The sequence below is a fragment of the Aulonocara sp. 'chitande type north' Nkhata Bay genome, linkage group LG9 (genome assembly GCF_057382095.1).
Source record: "Aulonocara sp. 'chitande type north' Nkhata Bay isolate Kocher_YH1m ecotype deep benthic linkage group LG9, A_spYH_male_GT1.1, whole genome shotgun sequence".
Taxonomy (NCBI): Eukaryota; Metazoa; Chordata; class Actinopteri; order Cichliformes; family Cichlidae; genus Aulonocara; species Aulonocara sp. 'chitande type north' Nkhata Bay.
This window is the reverse complement of record NC_141352.1, coordinates 34,476,520-34,499,215: the sequence shown is the minus strand read 5'-3', so window position 1 is coordinate 34,499,215 and position 22,696 is coordinate 34,476,520. Positions and strand designations below refer to the sequence as shown.

The 22,696-nt window shown below is 42.6% G+C and overlaps 1 protein-coding gene across 4 annotated transcripts in view; it reads left to right on the top strand.

The window, feature by feature from the left end:
- Window positions 1-22,696, top strand: part of adarb2 (adenosine deaminase RNA specific B2 (inactive)) — a 228,777-nt gene that overhangs the window by 13,941 nt on the left and 192,140 nt on the right. The gene's annotated exons all lie outside the window — the stretch shown is intronic.

The window sequence follows — 22,696 nt, the reverse complement described above, 5'->3', positions numbered from 1 at the left end:
CGGTTTATGTCCAACAATATTTTCACGGACCAGCTTTTAAGGTGTCGTGGATAAATACAACAAAATAACACAGAGGAAAAGACCCAGGGAAACCGAGATAACAATAAAAATTATTTTTAAAAAATAGCAATAAAAACCCTGAAAACCATAAATTTCATACCTGAGCCTCAACTCTAGCAGCCTGGTACCAAACGACTCACGGACCGGTACCAGTCCATGGCCCGGAGGTTGGGGACCGCTGATCTAGGTGAGGTAAAGTAATAAATTGCTTAATCTGTAATCATTTATGTAATATGATTAGAAATAAGATTTTTTAAAACTATACCAGAAAAATTATTTACTAAAATAACAGTAGTGGAAAAAAACGCTGTCTTCCTTTTTAGACTCACTTATACAGTGTGGTTGTGTTGTTTCTGTGCAGATTGCCCCATTTTAAAGTTAAAGGAATATAAAGTGAAACACTGTGATCTATCAAAAGGTACTGGTTATGTAGGCTGGGTCCCTCATCATCAAACCAGAAACACTTACAGCCAGTGTAAAACAACTAGAAAAGTGAGAAGCTCGATGTTGATGAACCTGCCATATGCTGGATTGTATGCCATCCATGCTTTGTTCCACCTGGTCTCATACCTGCTATTGAACTGTGACACACTGGAGCTGGGATAAACTGTGATAACTTTGCACCTACCTGATCCTCTCCTCTTCTTCATCTCTCCAGTTGCTTGTTTGGTGTCTCATGTGTGTGTGTCGCACTCCTCGTGTTCTCTTCATTCTCTCATTCACCTGAGCCCCATGCCTGCTGTTCATAGTACTGTTTATTGATTTATTCTCAGAACACGATCAAGAGACATAGATTAGGTAAAAGTTAAATATGAATGCTTTATTAAAAGTCTAAATAGTCATCATCATTATTCCATATAGGCTAAACAGTCACACAACACAGTCTGCAACTCTATCGGATGCTTGCTGGGCAAATATTCAGTGCAACAACAGATGTACATCAATCAGGATGCGATCGCTGTTTATTATTTACTGCAGTGTAATCAGTGGATTCTATGATATCTCCGTCGGATAGCATCTATCTTTACACTCTCATCCCTTCCTCTGTTGCTCTTGTTTCTCTTTCAGGTTTTCTTTTCCTCTCGCTCTCTCTGTCTCTCTCTGTGGAATACATGTTTGATTCGCCAAATCCGTTGCAGAGATGCTTCAGGGGAAAACAAATTAGACCGATGGGGCTGAAACCCATTTTAGGAGAGCAAAAAATTCTGATCTATATATCTGCTGATGTTCTTTATTCATCTTTTTCCATCCATGTTTTTGACGTCTTATCCGAGCAGGGTTGCGGTGGGGCCAGAATCAAACCCAACTGACGTCATGCAAGAGGCGAGGTAGACCCTAAACAGCTCCCTCCCACTCCATCACAGATCTAACACCAAGATTCAGACACCCTTTAATACTCGCATCCACAGCTGAAAATGAAGAATCGTATTTAATTGTCTTATTGGTGCATGTTTGGAGCTGCTCTGCTGTATGGAGCCACTGTGCTCAAAAGACTGTGGCGATTACACCGTTTCTAAATCACTTGACGCATCATTTTTCAGATATGATCAAGAAAACAGTTTATTTTATCAGTGCGTAACAAAGAACATATAGTATAGTTGTCATTGTCGAATATATAATTAGATATTTGTAAATGTACTTTAGTTAAGGCCTAATTACCAAAGACAAATATGGAACCACTTAAAATCTATTACTCGCTGGTATCTCAAGGAGTGAGATAATCAATTGATTTGCTGCCATCAGAAAAGGCTATTAGTTTCCAAGCATTAAAGACATTTGAGACAACGTTATAAATTCTGAGTATTTCTTTTTTTTTTTCCAAATACGCCACTCAAAAGAATTTCCAATGAATTAAAGAAAAAATGAATATACATTTGAAGATGTCAGTAGCATCATTACTGTGTGTGTGTGTGTATATATATACAGGGTGGGCCATTTATATGGATACACCGTAATAACATGGGAATGGTTGGTGATATTAAAGTCCTGTTTGTGGCACATTAGTATATGTGAGGGGGCAAACTCCTCAAGATGGGTGGTGACCATGGTGGCCATTTAGAAGTCGGCCATCTTGGATACAGCTTTTGTTTTTTCAATAGGAAGAGGGCCATGTGACACATCAAACTTATTGGTAATGTCACAAGAAAAACAATGGTGTGCTTGGTTTCAACGTAACTTTATTCTTTCATGAGTTATTTACAAGTTTCTCTTTGTTCACAGCCATTGACATGTCAAAGAGGTTAACACATGAGGAGCGGATCGAAATTGTGTTGATATCTGGTAAACGCAGTAACCGGGTCATTGCAGCAGATTTCAATGCAAGACACCCTACGAGACCACCCATCTCCCATGCTACAGTTAGCAAACTACTTGCTAAGTTTCATGAAACTGGTTCAGTGTTGGATTTGCCAAAATGTGGATGCAAGAAAACTGCCACTAATGAGGAAACATCAGTGGCTGTCCTAGCTTCATTCAGCAAGAGCTCACAGCGTAGCACTCCCCGCATGTCACTGGAGAGTGGCATTAGTCGAACATCCCTTCGGCAGATATTAGCTACTCACAAATGGCTCCCTTACAAACTCCAGCTACTGCAGCATCTCAACGAGGATGACCCAGATCGGCGCACAGAATTTGCAGAATGGACAAAACAAAAATTGGAACAGGACCCTCAGTTCACGCAGAAGATTTTGTTCAGTGATGAGGCAAACTTTTATGTGAATGGTGAAGTTAACAAACAAAACCACCGCTATTGGTCTGACACTAACCCACATTGGATGGATCCCTCCAAGACTGTTGGAACAACAAAAGTGATGGTTTGGTGTGGTATATGGGGTACAACGATAGTGGGTCCATTCTTCATCAATGGAAACCTCAAGGCCACTGGATATGTGAAATTGCTACATGATGATGTGTTTCCCTCTTTATGCACTGAAGCTGGCACGTTCCCTGAGTTTTTCCAGCAAGATGGTGCACCACCACATTATGGGTGCCAGGTCCGAGCATTCCTAGATGAACAGTTTCCTGGAAAGTGGATTGGTCGTCGTGGGCCAGTTGAATGGCCCCCAAGGTCTCCCGATCTGACCCCCTTAGACTTTTATCTTTGGGGTCATCTGAAGGCAATTGTCTATGGTGTGAAGATACGAGATGTGCAGCACCTGAAACTACGGATGCTGGATGCCTGTGCTGGCATTTCTCCTGCGGTGTTGCTATCAGAGTGTGAAGAGTGGGAGAAGAGGGTTGCATTGACAATCCAACACAATGGGCAGCACACTGAACACATTTTATAAGTGGTCAGAAACTCATGAAAGAATAAAGTTACATTGAAACCAAGCACACCATTGTTTTTCTTGTGACATTACCAATAAGTTTGATGTGTCACATGGCCCTCTTCCTACTGAAAAAACAAAAGTTGTATCCAAGATGGCCAATTTCTAAATGGCCACCATGGTCACCACCCATCTTGAGGAGTTTGCCCCCTCACATATACTAATGTGCCACAAACAGGACTTTAATATCACCAACCATTCCCACGTTATTACGGTGTATCCATAGAAATGGCCCACTTTTTTAAATTATCTATCGATCTATCGATCGATAGATAATTTAAAAAAGTGGGCCTCAGAGGGTTAAAAGATGTGGCTCTGAAGCAGTAATGTCTGTGTATGATGCTTTTTCATAAATAGCATACCTCGTGACAAAAATGTTTGAGAACTCCTAAGCTAAGAGAGCTAAGATAGCTAAGGTAGCTAGCTATCTAGCGATAGAAGCCTCTTCTTTACTTTGAGCTTGTAGATGAGGCAGTGGCTTTGTCAGTGCTTGACTCATTAGCTGCTGTAACTATAAAGAATACCTCTTTCCTTCATATCTTCACCTTGCCTGTTAAAGCTTCTTCCACAGCCAGAAATTTTATCTTTGGTAATTAGCCTAGCTACCACCAGATGGTAACAATCCTTACAAACAGTTTCTTTTGTGATGAGCACTCCAAAGGGGAACAAACTAACCTACATTTCTTACAATGGCACCGTTAGGCTAATGAGTCGGGTTTCAATATCCGTTTACTTCAAATGCACCGCGGTATTGAAGTTCAGTATGCTCCCTATTAATACCTGCGGATACAGATGATGACAGGGTTGAAAATAATTTGCAGCACAAAGCAGATCAGATGATGAGTCAACAGAGGCAATGGAACTGCAGCATTGCTTTTGAACTCTGAACAGCACATACTGCATGCCTCCAACAGTGAGTTAAACGTATCATTAAGTTCAAATTAGGCCCTGTGCTTTCAGGAATACACATAATTGCCTAAATGTCCAGATATAATTCTTGAAATCAGACTCGTCATCTGTTGTGCTTTCACATCACAGTCATGTCCTTGTCACTAAAGCGACAGGCTCTGCACCGATTCAAACTGGTGCAGCAGTAAACTCACGCGGCCTGTTGGTTTGCAGCGGAAAGGGAGAGTGGCAACTTGGTTTAATGATAATAGCTCTGACGATAGCGGTGATAATCTCCTGCTATTCTTGCTGACTGCAGAGAGCCCGCGCTTTGTTCTCCGCTCCCCCTATTAGCGTGATGGAGGTTCATTTTAATTTGAATGGACCATCAGTTGGATAACAGTAGAATCGCTCGCCCGTGTGTGAGTGCAGACTTGTGTGTAAGAGAAATCGAGCATGGAGAGAAATATGTGCACACGATAGAATGCAGGCACATGCATGTATGTACACACAGTGTGCGCTGTCAAACAAAGACGCAATAATAGAGAAGGACCCGCGGGTCAGTGTGGCGACCTTGCTGGGCTGCAGGTGCTATTATCTTCCTGGCACCTGTTCCGGGAGAGTTCTTCCTCAATGTCTGCCACAGCTGAGGCTTGAAACACTAAGATGGCAGACAAAGGCTGCAGTGAGCAGAAACATTATATTTCTTATGCTGCTTTTGATAGATGCTGAAAGGAAACTGTACATGTTCGACACATTTTTAGCACAGTTCTTTAAATAATTTAGTGAGAGATTTCAAGGGGAACTATTTTACATGTATAAGCATGCATATATTTATTGGTGTTCTGTGTTTAAAGCAGTATTTCCCAATATTTTAGATGTAAAAAAAAACCCAGCAGAGCTAAAAAAAAGAGTGCATTAAATAATCAGCTAAAGACTAATCAGCTGTTTATATTTTTTCGCATGTTATTATATATAGGAGAACTGATGTGTGATTCTAGGTTTGTTGTCATGTACACCAGCGGTCCCCAACCCCCAGGCCACGGACCGGTACCAGTCCATGAGTCGTTTGGTAGCGAGCCGCAAGAGTTGAGGCTCGGGTGTGAAATTTATGGTTTTCAGGGTTTTCATCATTAACTCGATTTCTCTGGGTCTTTTCCCGTGTAGTTGTGTCTTATTTTGAAAGTAATATTCATGCGTTACCATATCGACCAGAGAGCATTGTTACTCTCAATGTTGTTGGCGCATTTCAGGAGGACGCTGCTAATAAAGTTACACAGTTTCTGTCTTGGTCCTATCATTTTATTTTGTTGTATTTATCCATGACACCTTAAAGGCCGGTCCGTGAAAACATTGTCTGACATTGAACCGGTCCGTGGCGTAAAAAAGGTTGGGGACCGCTGATGCACATTACTGAAGAACCCAGAGAACTTCTATTAGAATGTTCTAGATTCCTGAGAATTCTGAAAGAAAGGCAAAATCTGATTAACATATAGCTTAAGGGTCAATTAAAAGCTAAAGCTATGGCAATTAATGTTAGTCTTTAGCGTCCTAAAAATCACATTCATCCCCACATTACATTCCCACATCATATGAGAGTGTCTGAGCTCAAAAGCATTAGACCCACTGTGAAGACATGTTTAGAAACACTGACTAGCAGCAGCTAACACCACCAAACACATCAGCGCTTACTGACGGAATCGCCACAGTGTCCTTGTCATCAGACAGAAGTGAGATTCACTGAATCATCTATTTGTATTACAGCTCGTAGGACTCCCCGATGACTAAAGGATTATCTGCTGGAGGCAATCTGGACACAGTTCATAATTTTAGTCAACACTGCGAAGTGTGACCTCACTTTGTAGGTATGTGACTTAAAAAGAAGAGAGCAGCTTGTGAGCACAGGGTCAACCAAGAGGAGAGGAGCGGGCGCGCTGGAGGCCTGGACTCGCTACTGTAGTCTGATCACTTTACTTCAGTCGGATGCTATTAAGACTTTGCATGATTTTTGGGTTGATCGTAGCTTTATTCTACATTAATGCTCTCAGCTGCTGTATTGGAGATGCACGCGCTGTATGTGCTGTATGCACGAGTGTGAGCAGTAAAACTGTAAGCCGGCAGAGTCACTGAGACAGATTGCTCTTCTTATTTGACCCTGAGTTTGTACAAGTTCCCTGTGGCACTGTTAGAGTTTATACAGTCGTAGCCTGGTGGTGAATGGGCAGACAGTATAAACAAGGCTCAGCCCTGGCTCTCTGTGTGGGTAGTTTGTCATAGCTGTGACTTCAGGGCTATCTAAATAGCAGCAAGCGGGCGCGTTCATCATCACATTCATCCTTAGCAGGGTGAGAGATGGATGCCCTACCCGTCCACCAGGTCATGAGTTATCACTCACCAGGGGCTGCTGGTTCATACAAAGGTCAAAGGACCATTTGTCTTCAGGCAAGTATGCCTTTCTGGTGCATGCAAACACACACACACACATGTGCTTCTATTCACAGCTACAATCACTTACCTGGGAATTTATTTATTTATTTTTTAAATGATATTTTTTATTTTGCTCACTACTTTATGATTACTTACTAATGAATAATCTGGGGATTTGCATTTAAAGAAAAATTCTGTGTTGCAATATGTATAATCATTTGTTTATATATTTTGCTGGGAGGTGGATGAGCATTATTGTGTCTACAAGCTAAATATGAAAGTGCAACTGCAGATGCACACCATTGTAGTAAAAACGTACTAAAATTAGTAAAATCTGGCAAATTTCACAACTGCATTTAGATTTATATTATCTTTGTTCATGAGAAATACTCAGGCCCATCCATCCATTTTCCAAGCTGTGAAAGGTTTGAGGCAGGTGCACCCGAACAGGTCCATAATTTTGAAACATTTTGAGGAATTTAGTTATTAGTTGACGTGGTTCCCCGCTTTCAGGGACCTATGTGAGAAAATTGATAGGACTCACTTATTCAGTAAATGTATTGTTACTGAATATATTGTTGCCTGCTCCCAGCTGGTAGCTTAGTGAGTAATTGAAACAGAGAAATTAAAAACAGAATTAGATGCCCTAAACTTCACTTTGATATTTAAAACCCTGTTATATACAAATTGAATGAATAAAATGTGATAAGCTTCAGAAGCGCTGGCTGACAGATTTAGCAAAGTTAGCATACCCAGTTTGCAGTCTCCCAGTTCTATATATTATTGGCAATTTGAAAAGTTTTCCTGAGTGTATTTTGCGCTGAATATGACATGAGTTAGAGCTCCAGTACACGCTAGGCTAATGAGCTGCTGGCTGTAGCTTTACATTTATCAGTATTTGTGTAACTCACAGCAACGAAAGCAAAGCAATCCACCGGTATCTACAAATACTAGCAACTTAACTGTATGAGATAATTATATAATTGGAAAGGTCAGACAAAATCAGCTTGCCTGGATCTAAAACACAGTCTAGTAATCTCCACCTCTCTGAGTCAGTTTGTAAGGTATGTAGGTAAGCTATGCAGTCACTGGCGTGTTTTTGTCGTTGTTATTTCACATATTTTGTGCTAATTGAAAACTCATTCACTGCTCATTCACAGAGAGCCTCAAATTAAACCAGCGCTTTTTAAAATGACCGTTAGAGTGCAATCCTTTTAAATGTGTAATAACAACAGCACCGACACTGTGGTATATTCCACTGTAGTAAATGAAAATATGCTCCAGCAGAAATTTCCAAAACATAATCACACAAAACAGATTAGCTTTCACCGTCACCCTCAGACCTTGTGGCTGGGGTTGGAGTGGTGTTATGTAATGAGTCAGAGGGCATATGGATTGGATCTCTGTTAAAACTAGAGAATGCATTATCATTAGTGTGTCTACAGTAAAGAACCAGCCAACCCTGAATAGATCCATTGTCTTTCATTTCCACTCATTCGTCTCCTGTAATAAAGACTGGTTTGCTGCTAGCAAGAATTTACCTTTTTAACAGGAGACTCTTTTCTCAGCCACTGACATCACCTGTTTAGATAAGACGGAATAACATGAAACTTTAATGATCCCTGTGGGGAAATGGGAGTGTTACAGCTGCAGCTGGTAATAATGGAGACACTGAAGGAAAATAGAATTATCATGTGAATACAGCAGAGTGGGGAAAATTAAATGAGCCCAGACCAGCAATCTCAATATTAAACATGTTCAATTGGCACATATTACAACAACAAGAGCACACTTTTAATTATTGCATTATAATGGGGAGAAAAACAACAACAACCGCTCGCTGAATCACACCAAAAAGAAAGCGCTGCGTGGTAGAGGAAATTTAGCAAAGATCGTAAAAAAAGTTACTCTTCACATTGCAAACATCTGCATGAATGGTAAACAGGTTTATTTTAAGAAATGCATTTCGCTGACCAGCATTTATTATCTAGAGGTGTTTCTAATTCTCAGATCTAAAACTTTATGAATATATTAACGTGACATATGAAACGTTGCATCATTTAGCTTGAGAATGTGTACAGCAGGTTTATAATAATGTCTCTGTACTCCGGTTTTTGGATTCTGTAGAAAGAGAATTATAATCCTGAGATATTTATTGATAAAAGGTTCTAATGTCTCTGTGTGGCTACATTTTAATGTAATTATTATCCTTAAAAGTATGCACAAACACACAAAAAAGTGGCATTTATTGTTATCACTTGGCTATAGGTCATGTATTTGGCTGTAATAATGCGAGCTTCTCCTCGAACAGCTCCGGCTGAGGCCTGAAGTCCTCCACACACCTGCTCGTCGCTGACCCACTCTCCTGCCAGCCCCGTAATCCGATCCTTGTTGGCTGTGCTCTTGGCCAAACTGCAGCGCTACCCATTATCTTGCACTAAGCAGGTGCTGAGACGCATCGCTCCTTGATCACAATGTAGATCTGCGCAGAGCGCACGTGGAGTAATCCATTTTTCAATTTGGTCTCCTGCCTGGGATGAATTAACAGATGTCGATTGATTTTCCTTCCCGTGTAACTGTGAGCGTTGTTTACGCCCGGCAGCCAGGGCGTTATACCTGAGAGCCATGGGCGGAGCACACGTTATAATTAGCGCTCTTTATATCCCAGCGGCATCTGGCTGTTACTTTGACGTGTTTACTTTTCTACCCTCTCTGTTAAAACGAATTAAGCTCTCCTCTATAAATGATGGTTTTATCTATATTGTATCAGGTGTATAACATGTGAACGAACAGCATCACTCCTCATTTGCTCTTCTTTTACTGAAAGGCCTAATCACTCTAACAAAGACTACACGTCACTCCTCGTACCCTGGAGACTCAGTCTCGACTTGACGCGCCCCCTAGCGTTTTCACAGCCGTCGTTGTTCACCAGCTGGTTATTATTACTAAAAATACGCTTATAAAACTGGTGTAGCCTGGCACCATCACCCACTAATGACGGGAGTCAAGTGGCGCGCGGCAGATATGCCCTCACATGCGCGCTGTCACAAGCCATTTAATTGAAGTTGAGGAAATGGGAGCCGGCGTTGTTTTGCTCCAAGCCCACCCTCTACCCCCTTAACCCCACCTCACAGTCCCCCCCTTCCTCCCCCCAAGTCGTTATGCTGTCTTTATTGCCATCATCTCAGTGATCATGATAGCGATGATCCGATATTATCTTCACTAAGGTCGCTGTTCAGGGTTGTTTATTCTCTCTTCAGTCTTAGGTAGGAAAAGAAAAAACCATAAAGCGTTCACATGAGGTGAACAAGGAATGCTGCATTGATTTTTACAAGTGTCAAACAAACGGTAAAGCCTTGGCTGTGAATCTCAGGTGACTTTAAATATTTATGACTAAATGAGGATCAACTTGTTTTTGAAACTTTTTAACACTCTCCCTTACAGCGTGTGGGTGCGGTTTGATTTGATTGACAATAAACACCACGAGCAAAACAACAAAAACAACAAAACAGCATATTTCAACACATTTAGATCCAAAGATTGCTCAACTCTGACTGGTGCTGGGAAGCATCCCCACTGAGCTCTTCCCACTTCAGGCTAGTCAGAAAAAAACAATTTAATAAAAGTCTGTTTTTTGAAATAACCGATCGTGTTTTGGAGAAAATAAAAGTGAGGAACCTTTGTCATTGTCAAGGGGTAAGGCTAAATCTCTGCACAGCTAATTTGCATAATTAGTTCTTAACAGGTTTTGATGTTTTTCCTTCCTTCTTCTTTCACCTGTTGCACACTTCAGTTTCTCTTGACTAGTGTTGTGCAAGTTACTTGGGAAAAGTAGTTAGTTACTTATTAGTGATTACTCATTTTCAAAAGTAATCCCGTTACATTACTCATTACTTATTTTCAAAAGTAATTAGTTACTTATTACTAAGTTACTTTTTAAAAACATGATGCACAACCTGAATAGGTAATAAAGCAATGCACCTTTCAGTCAAATTCTATTTTTCATGCACAATCCAAACTGAATCAAATGGAAAGCCTCTTTTTAAAAATTGTTTTGATTTTACGCACATTGCATTAAACAAAAATTACATTATATGCACTTCCAGCATATAAACTAAAAGTTTTTCTGTTTACACTCACTCTTTCAAATAGATGCAAGTAAAACATAGCAGAAAACAAATAAAACTAAAGATTCAGCAACACTAAGTCCTGTCGCTCTTCCAGTTGTTACCGTGCTATTTCCGAATGATTTTCTTAACAATATTTCCCATTAACTTAACAGGCATTTAATTATGCATTATGTATATATATGTACATAAATGTAATTTTTTTTTCACCAGCGAAAATTGACTGATGGGCAGTCCACTTGCTCTTATTTTGACAGTTTAGTCACAGCTAACTAGCTAGCCCCAGCTGTTCCCTTCTTGTGTTTCCCCATTCGCTGCCTTGCTGGACAGGTTGTTATTCTGGCAGTCCTCAATATCAATTGCTGCTTCTCCCAGAAAAACATCTTGTCATCTCAGGCATTCTCTAACTCTACCATCTTAGTCTGCAGCTGGCTGCTGTAATCTTTATTCTGCTGTGGAGAACTGCTTCAAGCTCTAACCAGAGCCTGCAGCTGGTGGAGAAATGGTTCGTGTGTGGCGCTGCCGACCTCACCAAAGCTGCAGAGCAGGAGTTTATCAGCAGGATGGGACTCATTCGAGAGGCCGCTGATTATATTACTCAGCTATTTATTCATCTCAGTGTACATAACTTGTAAACCCCAAATGCTCCTTTCACGGTGCTCGCTGTGGTTACAGCCATCCTGCCCAGCCCTGCCCCAGCCTGTCCCTGCCCCTCGCTGCTGCACCAAATATAATTTAAATCTATGGGAAACACTGATTGAGGTTTAACTCCTTCCAAAGCAGCACACTGCATGCTTCTTTCAGTTACAATCAGACCACAATCTTACAAGAAAACGTTCCTTTCACCACCACCGGTGGGAGGTCAGAGGTCGCTATCAGCTAAAGAACTACAGCCCCAGACTTGCCACTGATGGAATGTTTTGTTCAAGGGCGCGTGCCAGAATGGCTGTTGGAGCTTGGATCTCACTACTTTCCACCACAGCAGCCAGAAAGCGCACAAATGTCCCATAAAGCAAAGCCATTGTCCTGAGAATCCCACCTGCCTTTCAAGTGCTTAGCCATCCATGTCTGTGAGCATGTATCCCACTCCAGCACTGGGTACCTGGGTGTGCTACCTCCATGTCGAAGTATACTGCAAAGAAAAAAAAGACAGAGTCCAGAGAGGGTCTACCGGGAGGCAGGAGGAAAGTGGAGCAGAGCTGGGTCACACATGGAGATGGCGAAAGGGGGAGCTGAGACCAGATGATAGATTGGAAAATGAGGGTGATTCCCAGAGAAATGTGTGTGTTTCCGTTCATGTGTGGGAAATAACAGGCGGGAGTAAATGAAATGAGCACGTGGACGTTTTATGTGTCTATGATGAGGCAGGACAGCTGCCAGGGCTGGTGTCCCCAACTTGGAGGTCAGCAGCAGGTGTCACACCTGAGCAACCAGAGGGTAAATGCTGAAGTAGCAGGTGTGAGGGAAAGAAATGGAGAGACGGTGAAAGGCGGGCGAGGATGGATGATTGAGCTGAGGGAGAGTAGAGGGGTTAAGCACCGGGGTGACGAGCTCTCCCAGTTTAGAGAGTGACAATTTGATGGATGAATGAGGGGGCTGGAGGAGAGGAACTGAAGCTAAGGAAACAGTCAAGTTGTGTAGCACTGATTGTTTGGATGGGCAGGTGACTGTGTTTTCTTCTTAACTCAGTTAAGATATCGTTTGGTTTTGACACGTTTTACACTCCGGATCCATGAAGACGGCAGTCATGAGAGGAAGAACGGCAGGATCACGTGTGCTTCTCGAGGTCCATGGAGTGCAGTTACACAGAACAATAAAGACAGCATGGGTGCGAGCTGACTGTGCTAAACACTGCCCCTTTACCGACACGAGGAGGTGGAGTGGCTGAGCCGGATCGAGATGAGAAGCCTTCTTTGTTCTTCCCTGTCGTCTCTCTCATATGAGTCGATGCTGTGGCCAGAAACCAGAAGGGGACGGCGAGATTATGTTTGGCTGATTTGAGGCCAATTGCTGGTTTCGCCTAAGCATCAGATGAGCAAGGAGGAGTGGATGTCAAAGAGATGCGAGCATCAGTGATTATTAGAGGGTTGGGAGGGCAATAGAGGGAGAAGACTAAAGTGCCTCCTTGCTGCGTCTCAGCTTGAATGCGACAGACACAATCTCTCCCACACGTGCTCGGCCTGGCGGCTGGGCTGGGTGTTATGGGTCTTTGGCAATGCCTGTGGTCCCCCTCTGAAAGTCTGCTGTGGCTGCTGTTGTTGTGACAGCGTGTCAAAATTAACACTCACAGCCACAGCTGTAACTGCTGAACATGTTGAAAGCACAAAGCATTGAACTCACTGCTATTTATTGCTCTCTGGCCTACTGTCAGCTCTGGGAATTTTTTGTTATAGAGTATAGCTCAGAAATCTGCAGTGTGCTGTGTGTGTTGGCAAGTCTCTGTTTCAGCAGAATAGGGCTTTGAAGACTCATTAGATGTGGCTAATCTGAATAACTTGTAAGGTGTTATAATAGACATTTTAGTTTTGGGTTTAAGAAGATCAAACTAACCTTGTTTTTTTATTTTATTTAATATAGAAAAACAACATTGTACTTATATACTGATTAGTGTGCAATTATCTTGCAACAAAGTAAAATATTCTCATAACTCAGAATTAATCTTTTAAAAATAAAGAAAAGCAGGTGCCAGTTTGTGGAAGCTGGCATGTTGCCTGCCATCTTGAAGTCAAGTTAAGATGGACATCAGCATTTTATGGATATGACTAGAGACCGGCGGTATATGTAGTACTTAGAAGAGGAGCTGTAGGCGTTAATGTGCAGTGGAGGCAGATTTTAATTTGTATTTGTACCTATCCTCTCAGAATGGGTCCGCTTCACCAAAGAAACGAGAACAGGAAGGAAATAAAACACGACCCCTTTCCCCCTCACCTCAAACTTCATCTGGTAATAAGCTAACTGGTAATAAGCTAATTATACCAGCTAATGCTAGGCTTGAGTGTCCTAAAAGTCACACTTTCCCTCTGATAAACATTGTGAAGTTTCACTAATGCGGACTAGCAGCATCTTAAAGCAGCTAACAGGTTCAAGATATGCTCAAGAATTCACCTCAGTATTGCTGTTATCGGTCAGAAGTTAGCTTCTCTGACTCAGCGACCCATATGGAAGTCCATTCGCTACGTTTTCCGGCTTCCTCCGCACATAGGCGCGTCTTTTCAGGTAAGAGGTAAACAGTCGACTCACAGCTTACCCAATTAGCAAGAAAGGTCTGGGGCTGATCTGATTGGTGTCTGGGTAGACTCACTACAGACAAACAGCAGGCCAGAGTGTGGGGGTAAAAACGTAAAATGCTGCGAAATTTTCAGTTGACACATATCTGTTTTTTATTTCTGTTATCAACACTTAAGTCTAAGGGTTTCTATAATTCAAATATGTTAAAAAAAATAATGTGTACAAAACGGTTTTTTAATATAACCAGTAGTAGAAGCACATCAGCTAGCGATGACGATTATGGGGTATATTTTAAATGTAATTTTTTTTAATCTTTCTTGGCTAAAACTCTTTTGTCTTACAGCATCAGTAGCTGTGATTATGCACTTGAATTTTAGAGGAGTAAGACAACAGAATCCAACTGACCCCTAATCTGCAATCTACTGACATCTAGTGGTGAGATTTTACACGCCGTAGCTTTAATCCTCTGCTTAGTTCAACTCGAAGCACAAAAAAGAAAAGATCCAGGTCCATGTTCACGCTCACAAATTATTACAGTTGAAGCAAGAGCAGTAAGCATTACGACAGACTGACAGATAACCGAGTGACTCATCGTGGATCATCCGCGCTACATGCAGAAACTCATATTATAGTGACTGACAGGAGTCGAACTAGTTTCCTGAACATTATCCAGTGTTTCCCCACAGATATGAATTCTATTTGTGGCACGAGTGAGGAGTCTGCATATGCAGGTGTTTTTATGAGAGAATTATTAAATAATATCAAATAAATGTAATATCTTATGCTTCTGTGCAAATATGAGTTGGCCTGCTTTGTAACAAAAAAAAAAGAATAGAGGAATAAGCAGTGTCTTCTCCTGTATCGTCTAATTTGGTGGTCGAATTCCAAGTCTAGCATCTTTGAGTGCAGTTAGTGAAGGTATGCCTCGTTCTGCTCTGCAGCTACAGGATTTAAAAGTCAGCTGAAGGATATCAAGAAGTGAAGTAATGGTGCTGTGAGAGAAACACTGGCACATGGATTATCCACTTGTAAATGTTTTTTTCAAACAATTAAAAAATACTTTACTTGTTACTGAAAATACTTGGTAGCTATTATTACTATAAAACTATTGTTTTATGCTTGGGCAGCCAACCCAGTTAGTGTCTACAGTTTGAGTGGGAAACAATCATAGACTTCTTAAATCTTCTAAAGTGTGACATGAATAACTAAATGATTTCAAAATTGATACTCAAGACACGGACACGTCCGCAGACACATCCACATCAATCTGGAAATAAACAGAAAACTATAAAAACACCAACACACTTTATGAAACAGGATCGTATCCAGGGCACGATGAGGAAGACCAAAGTTGGCCACACCTTCAAAAGATCAATCCATTAAGCGTTGATCACTAATAGACCGAAAGTCTGAGGTATTTCTCTTACTCCACACCTGATAAAGGAGATGAACCACCGTGTGTATGCTGCCATTTAAGAAAAAGGGGGAAAAGGACATTATTCTTTTTGCTTGACGTATTAAGCTGATATTGCTAAGACCTGTAATAAGAAATTTTGTATTAACTCTGACATGAATGCAAACTACAAGAATCCTCGTGAGTAGCCCCATAATTTTGGTAGCTAACCAAGACCCCAGCCAGTCCACAGCAGTTTCACTGACAACTTTCGGACTAGCCTAGATTTGCAGTTACCTTATACCTAACCAAGCGGGTCTTTACATTGACTTTACACTATGGCTTTGTCTTTTCACATGGCTACTACATCAGACAGTTCATTACATTAGTGATTAAAGTTTGTGACTTTTTACCATGGCGAGACAGAGGGAGTCAGAGTTGGACTCACTGTTTAACACAGTGCTCTTCCCCTCATTCTAAAAGATCTAAACGTTGGATTGGCTCATCATTGGACTGATATTTTGTCATGTGACTGTTGCATCATTAAACACTTCTCCGAGGATGCTGTTCTGCAGTTGATGCCAACCTCTAACCTCCCTGCTGAAGCTTCCCCTTCAGGCATCAAGAACGAATCCCTGCCATCTTTTATTTCCAAGCAGAATGCAGTCATGGCCCCCCCATGTAGAGCCGTAGCACTGCTCTGCCCTTCCTCTGCTATCTAAGTAAGCTGTTATATCAGTAAACACCGTGCTGTTCATGTCAGGTGTGTGCTCCACTTCCTAAAGAGAGGGTATGTCTCCTCTTTGTAACATAACAAAGTGCTGTCTGCTGCATATGCTGTATTTTTAATTCAACAAGGGCGGTTTGGAAGCCTTGTAGCATGTCACACGCTAGCAGCTCGCAGTGGCGTTCCCCTGATGCTGACAGAGAAATCAAACGTAAAATGGAGCACCGGAGCGAGTGAGCGGCGATACAGAGCAGATGTTTGCAAGGAATGTTGACTTTTTGTTTGGCCCTCATCTTTGACGCTGCCATCCTCCGGTAAAGCGAGTGACGGAAGAGAAGAGAATAAAGGGAGTGCGGGGGTGAAAGGAAACAACGCGGAGTGAAAGGGAAAAGCGGCGCTGTTGGTAGAACTAAGTGGAAGAAGTGTTGGCAGGCGGGATGTTCGATGGCAGGAAAGTGGGACAGCTACACAGCTGTGCTTTGGCGTCGAGGGACCCCCCGAGATTGGTGTCACTGTATTTCATTGTCAGGGAGAAGACGGGGAGCGAAACACTAGAGACCCTGTGATGTGCAGACAGAGGAGGAGGATCTGGAGGAAGCAGAAAAAAAATGAAAGTAAAAAAGTGAGACAGACCCTGGAGCAGCTGCTCTTATATTGCCTGATGGTGCAGAATAGAGGCAAGAAAAAAAGAGGCTTGTGTTGGCAGTCGGGGGGCAGGTAAACAGAGCCACCTCCTCTTCACACGGGGAGAACTGATGCCTGGTTCAATTGCGGGGTGACCCGGCGGCTGCACCCTGTCATTTAAACTCCAGAGACGAAAACAACATTTCCCATGATTCAGCCGCTGCTCGATAGGAGCGGTGCTGACATCTTTAAGATCGGCTTGACAGTTTTGCTTGCCACCTCACAATAAATGGCCCTTTTGAGTTATATAACACCCGCTGAGATCTGTAAGAATTTACGATCAGCCATTATTTCATCCTCACAGGGTGATAAATAGGGTGATAAATTCCTGTGGCTGAAGTCGCTGAGGGGTCAGGCCCTTTTCATGTTAGCTATTTCATGTTTATTTTGCACTGAGTTATCTGTCAAGGTGAAGTGGCTGAGTAATGCCCCCAAAGTCAGATAGCGAGGATAGCAAAAGTCCAACAACTCAGCAAAACTGGCTTTCCCCCGTAGCCTCTGTGGGGAAATCTCGCCTTTTCGTCGTCTGGGCCGAACCGAGGTCTTCAGTTGGAAAAAAAAAACATCCGCCGTTGATCGATGTCTTATCACTCCAACGGCCACTAAAAGTAACAGCTCGAAGGAGTAAATGTGGTGCCATTGTGGCCATGATTGCTTGCTGTGGCACTTGTGTCACAGTCAGAGTCACTCTCAGAGGCTCAGACAGAGTGAATGATGGCAGGTCTGATTCACACCACCAGCCTCTGTGCTTGTATATATGGGACAGCTGAGGTGAAGGCAGATAAACCGTACCCTGAGAGGGAGAGGAGATCTCGTCCCTGCATGTTTCAGTTTCAATCGTTGCTCTTGTTTGGGATCCTACAGTTGGATCCTTTCTTACAGCCCAGCACTAGAAGTGCTCTTCAAGTTCCTCAAAGATAAAAAAAAAGCCTCCTCTGTCATAAAATAAAAAAGAAAGGTAGGCAGAAAACACAAAACAACAACAGATGAATAGGGGAAAAACAACCCATCCCTCCTTTTTTTGCCCTCGGTTCTTAGCACACTGCTGGTAAACAGCGCGTGAACAAGCGGGCTGCAATTTTGAACGCAGCTTTATTTTCCTCCGTTTATTTAAGCCCAAAATGGGTCCTGATGGAGTCATCAGCCCCCACTCGCCAGCTAATGGTTTAATTATGTCCATCTGGAGGAGGCTGGGAAGGCGAGCTCGCCTTACTCTCCAGTCATTCCTCTGGTAATTTGTCTTCCCCCGCACCCACTGACTGCCGTGCTGATGGCACCGAGATGCGGCGAAGCATTCTGGTGGAGGATCAGCCTTCTACCTCCCACCCAAAACTTCCGTCTGATACTTCTTGTACCTCTTTGGGGCACAGCGAGACCCCGCAATCTCTGTTACACTATGTGATCCCTGACCTTCTTGAAACCAATTCTCCTAAAAGCATGTTTGCACTCGGATGATGTTTTATATGAACAGAGTTAGAATCCTCAGTGATGTAGCTACGGACACTTACCGTTCATGTGAGTTACTGCTTTCTTTTTGCATAATAAAGTGATAATCTCTTCTACTTTTGGGCTAATGCAAGAACTTTTTGCTACTCTCCACAGCCAGTCGATACAGTTCAGCAGTTACCAAATCTCCTGTGGTTGTGGAAAGAAAACTGAATTTGGAAAAGGAAATGTGCATTGATTTTCGTTCTTGTTTTTAAAGTTTTTTTGTGACTGATCTAAGGAACCTGGGTATTCAGGTTTAAAAAAGCAGCTGCTATTTCTTGGGCCTTTTTTAAACAATGTACAGTTGATGGATTTGTGGATTAATTCACCTTCATAAAACAAATCTCTACTCAAACCAGACTCTGGGTTTACTGAATTCAGTATGGTAAATGGCCTGTATTTGTATAACGCTTTTACTAGTCCCTAAGGACCCCAAAGCACTTTACACATCCAGTCACACACACATTGGTGATGGCAAGCTACATTGAAGCCACAACCACCACAGACCACTGACAGAGGCGAGGCTGCCAGGCACTGGCCCTCTGACCACCACCAGTAGGCAACGGGTGAAGTGTCTTGCCCAAGGACACAATGACCGAGACTGTCGGAGCCAGGGCTCGAACCGGCAACCTTCCGATTACAAGGCGAACTCCCAACTCTTGAGCCACGATCGCCCCGCGATGGAGTAAGTAGTCGGATGGGCTCATTGGTTGTCTTCCTCAAGAGTTAGGTGAGAATATATAATCTCTCCTGGCCAACAGCACGAGGTTAGCTTAGCTTGGCACAAACTGCAATCTGCCGTGACCTAACCCACTGATTTCTGAAGTCAACATTTTGAAAATTCAATGTTAGCATTTTGCACCGCTAACCTTATGGAGGGGGAATAAGCTGTAGAGAACAAATTCCTTTTTTGTACTATCCATCCATCCATCCATTCGCTTCGGCTTATTCTTTTTCAGGGTCGCGGGGGGCGCAGGAGCCTATCCCAGCTGTCTTAGGGTGAGAGGCGGAGTATACCCTGGACAGGTCGCCAGTCTGTCGCAGGGCTAACACATAGACATAGACAACCATTCACGCTCACATTCACTCCCACATTCACACCTATGGGCAATTTAGAGTTTCCACTTAACCTATCCCCACTACTAGTCTGTAAAAATGCTTTTCATGTAGCTAAGGAGTCGGCTGTGATTGCTAAACTTTTCGAGACAGCCTCAAGTGGCCATTAGCAGAACTGCAATGATCCGTTACGGTTTTACGAGGGGTTTTGGCCGGGTGCTGCGACGTTCTGTCTCGTCACCATCGTGTACTTAATCCAGCTCAATTCACAAAAGTCTAGCACAAAACAAAAAGAGCAGTGCTAATCTTTGCAGGAAACAGAACATATGGGAGCTGTATAATTGCTCATTTAGAATTTGATAGATGAGTGATCTATGTTTAAGTGCTTGATAGTTCTTTATAGAAACTCTATAAAGAACTGTATGAATCAATGATAGTCACTTTTGCCTATTAGATAAAGAAAGGACTGTACGTACCTATAAACTTTACATACATTCAAAGTCAGTGTTTTATTATCAAGAAATCCACATTAACTGTTTGACGACTGAGTTTTGAGCAAATTTAATGGCGACCAGAGGAAGTAGTACCGAAAACAACACTGATATGACAACATATTGGCCCTTTGAAATACTGTGAAAATACTAAATACAAAGACTATTAGACTTTCCTCTTCTTCTTTTTCTCACTGAGATCTTAACCACTGACCCTGAACTCCATTCCCTCAAGTCTCGAGTGCTCTTAGATCACATTTCATGGCTGATTTGTACATAATGATGTTGTCTCGACTAAGAAGTTGGCTGAGCCTTATGGCTTTGTTAGTTTGCTGGGCGAACATCATTACTTAGTCGGGGTATTGTTACGAGCAGACTAAGCTGTATTCCCCTGCCAGGAAGATGACATTGAATTACATGTTGAAGAATTGGGTCAATAAAAAGCGTCAGTGGCAACAGTGAGTGCGTCTGTGTTGTGAGCCACTCTCTCTGGGCGTGTACTGCCTCAACTTTATTAAATTTACATGAATGTGTAATATGTTTGATTTAAAAGAAGAAAGTCTGCCATGATTCCAGTTGTGTCTTTTTCTTTTGTGATGGTTCATCTCGGCTGAAAATTCTGGGTCACATTGTCTCATTCAGATGGTTCATTTGAAGCGCCAGGTATTATTGCTACCGTCTTCTCGGCAGTGCGTGCAGAAATGGCTCATTCCTTTTGCAAGGTGAATTTAACATTTGAATAGAGGCCTGTTCTGCACAGATGACCTAGTTGCCTTTTTACCCCTGAAAGCACACAGTTCTGAATGTGAAGGTCGCACTGACGCATGGACGTAATATGCTGTAAGGGCACAAAAGTAAAAAAGCTACAGGTAGGGGCTCATGTGTTTTATCAGCTCCTTTGAATAAAAGGAAAGTGAATGCTCATACTTTAACTCTCCTTATCTGTTTTTCTCAGTGAAAACCTATTTTTCCTCAGATCTTCAGCTCTGTTTGTTGACTCCAGTGAGCGGGCACCAAAGCCCAAAGCACTTTCCATCTGATCTTGCCCATGTGCATTAACGTGGAGGATGTATCATTAGTGGATAGGGATAGGTTTTCATTAATAGTTAAGAGCAGAGATGTTGTTCCAGCTCTTGAACTGCTTTTACCTTCACTGGCACCTCAAAGAACGAATTTTCTGTCTGACATTGCCGCCGATCAAACACTGTCAACCGGCAGTGTGAGCCTTTGAACGTTCAAATCCTTTTCCTTTGCCTTCTGACAGAAGACGATGACTTTGATTTTGAGTGTTGCTCTATCTTAACAGAAAAGCCTCACTAATTAAATAACATTGTTAACCACATTGAGCAATTTAGACCACGCTGTCATCCCTACCCACACCTTCTGCTGTTATCTGCTTACATTCGGATCGCTTTTATTTCCCTGCAGTTATTTAACTTCAAAAAAGTGAGTCGATGTTGTTAGCATCTGCTTGTGCATTTAGGTATTTTTTATGTTGGCCATCACAGACATTTGGTGTTTTAAACTCTGAGCTGAAGCTTCAGGTAAATATAAAAAGAGCAAAGAGCAAATAGTTTTGGGGATTAGTAGATGATGGGATGCAAAAAGGGAAAGAGTTTAAGGTGTGTGTGTGTGTGTGTGTTGGGGGGGGGGGGGGCACTGTAAGATGGCAGCCATGGGGGAATGGTATCGGGCTCAATTATGACGGGCAGTGGAGCGATGCTCAGGAGCAGATGAGCTGAGAGCCAGTCCCGTCGGAAAAGTCAGCCGCAGATAGCTGATAATCCCCGGGATGGACCGGGGACAATCTGGTCACAGATGGAGCCGTCCCATAGTCAGGTGTGACAGTGACTGCTGGCAGCGATGCACCAAATAACAGTGCAGCATGAAAATGCAACAATTGTTGAAGATTCTTGTTGGGTACGAAGAGGAGAAGGTGGCGTTACTGTGGCTAAAGGATCCTTCACAATGCCCTGATATTATGTATGCGATGGACCGCACTTTGCTGACCCACTTCTTCATCTTGTAGCTACGCAGTGGCACCAGATGTTCCGCAAAATATGTACAGTGGGGCAAAAAAGTATTTAGTCAGCCAGCGATTGTGCAAGTTCCCCCACCTAAAATGATGACAGAGGTCAGTAATTTGCACCAGAGGTACACTTCAACTGTGAGAGACAGAATGTGAAAAAAAATCCATGAATTCACATGGTAGGATTTGTAAAGAATTTATTCGTAAATTAGGGTGGAAAATAAGTATTTGGTCACCTCAAACAAGGAAAATCTCTGGCTCTCACAGACCTGTAACGTCTTCTGTAAGAAGCTTTTCTGTCCCCCACTCGTTACCTGTATGAATGGCACCTGTTTGAACTCATCATCTGTATAAAAGACACCTGTCCACAGCCTCAAACAGTCAGACTCCAAACTCCGCCATGGCCAAGACCAAAGAGCTTTTGAAGGACACCAGGAAAAGTATTGTAGACCTGCACCAGACTGGGAAGAGTGAATCTACAATAGGCAAGCAGCTTGGTGTGAAAAAATCAACTGTGGGAGCAATCATCAGAAAATGGAAGACATACAAGACCACTGATAATCTCCCTCGATCTGGGGCTCCACGCAAGATCTCATCCCGTGGGGTCAAAATGATCATGAGAACGGTGAGCAAAGATCCCAGAACCACACGGGGGGACCTGGTGAATGACCTGCAGAGAGCTGGGACCAAAGTAACAAAGGTCACCATCAGTAACACACTACAACGGCAGGGAATCAAATCCCGCAGTGCCAGACGTGTTCCGCTGCTGAAG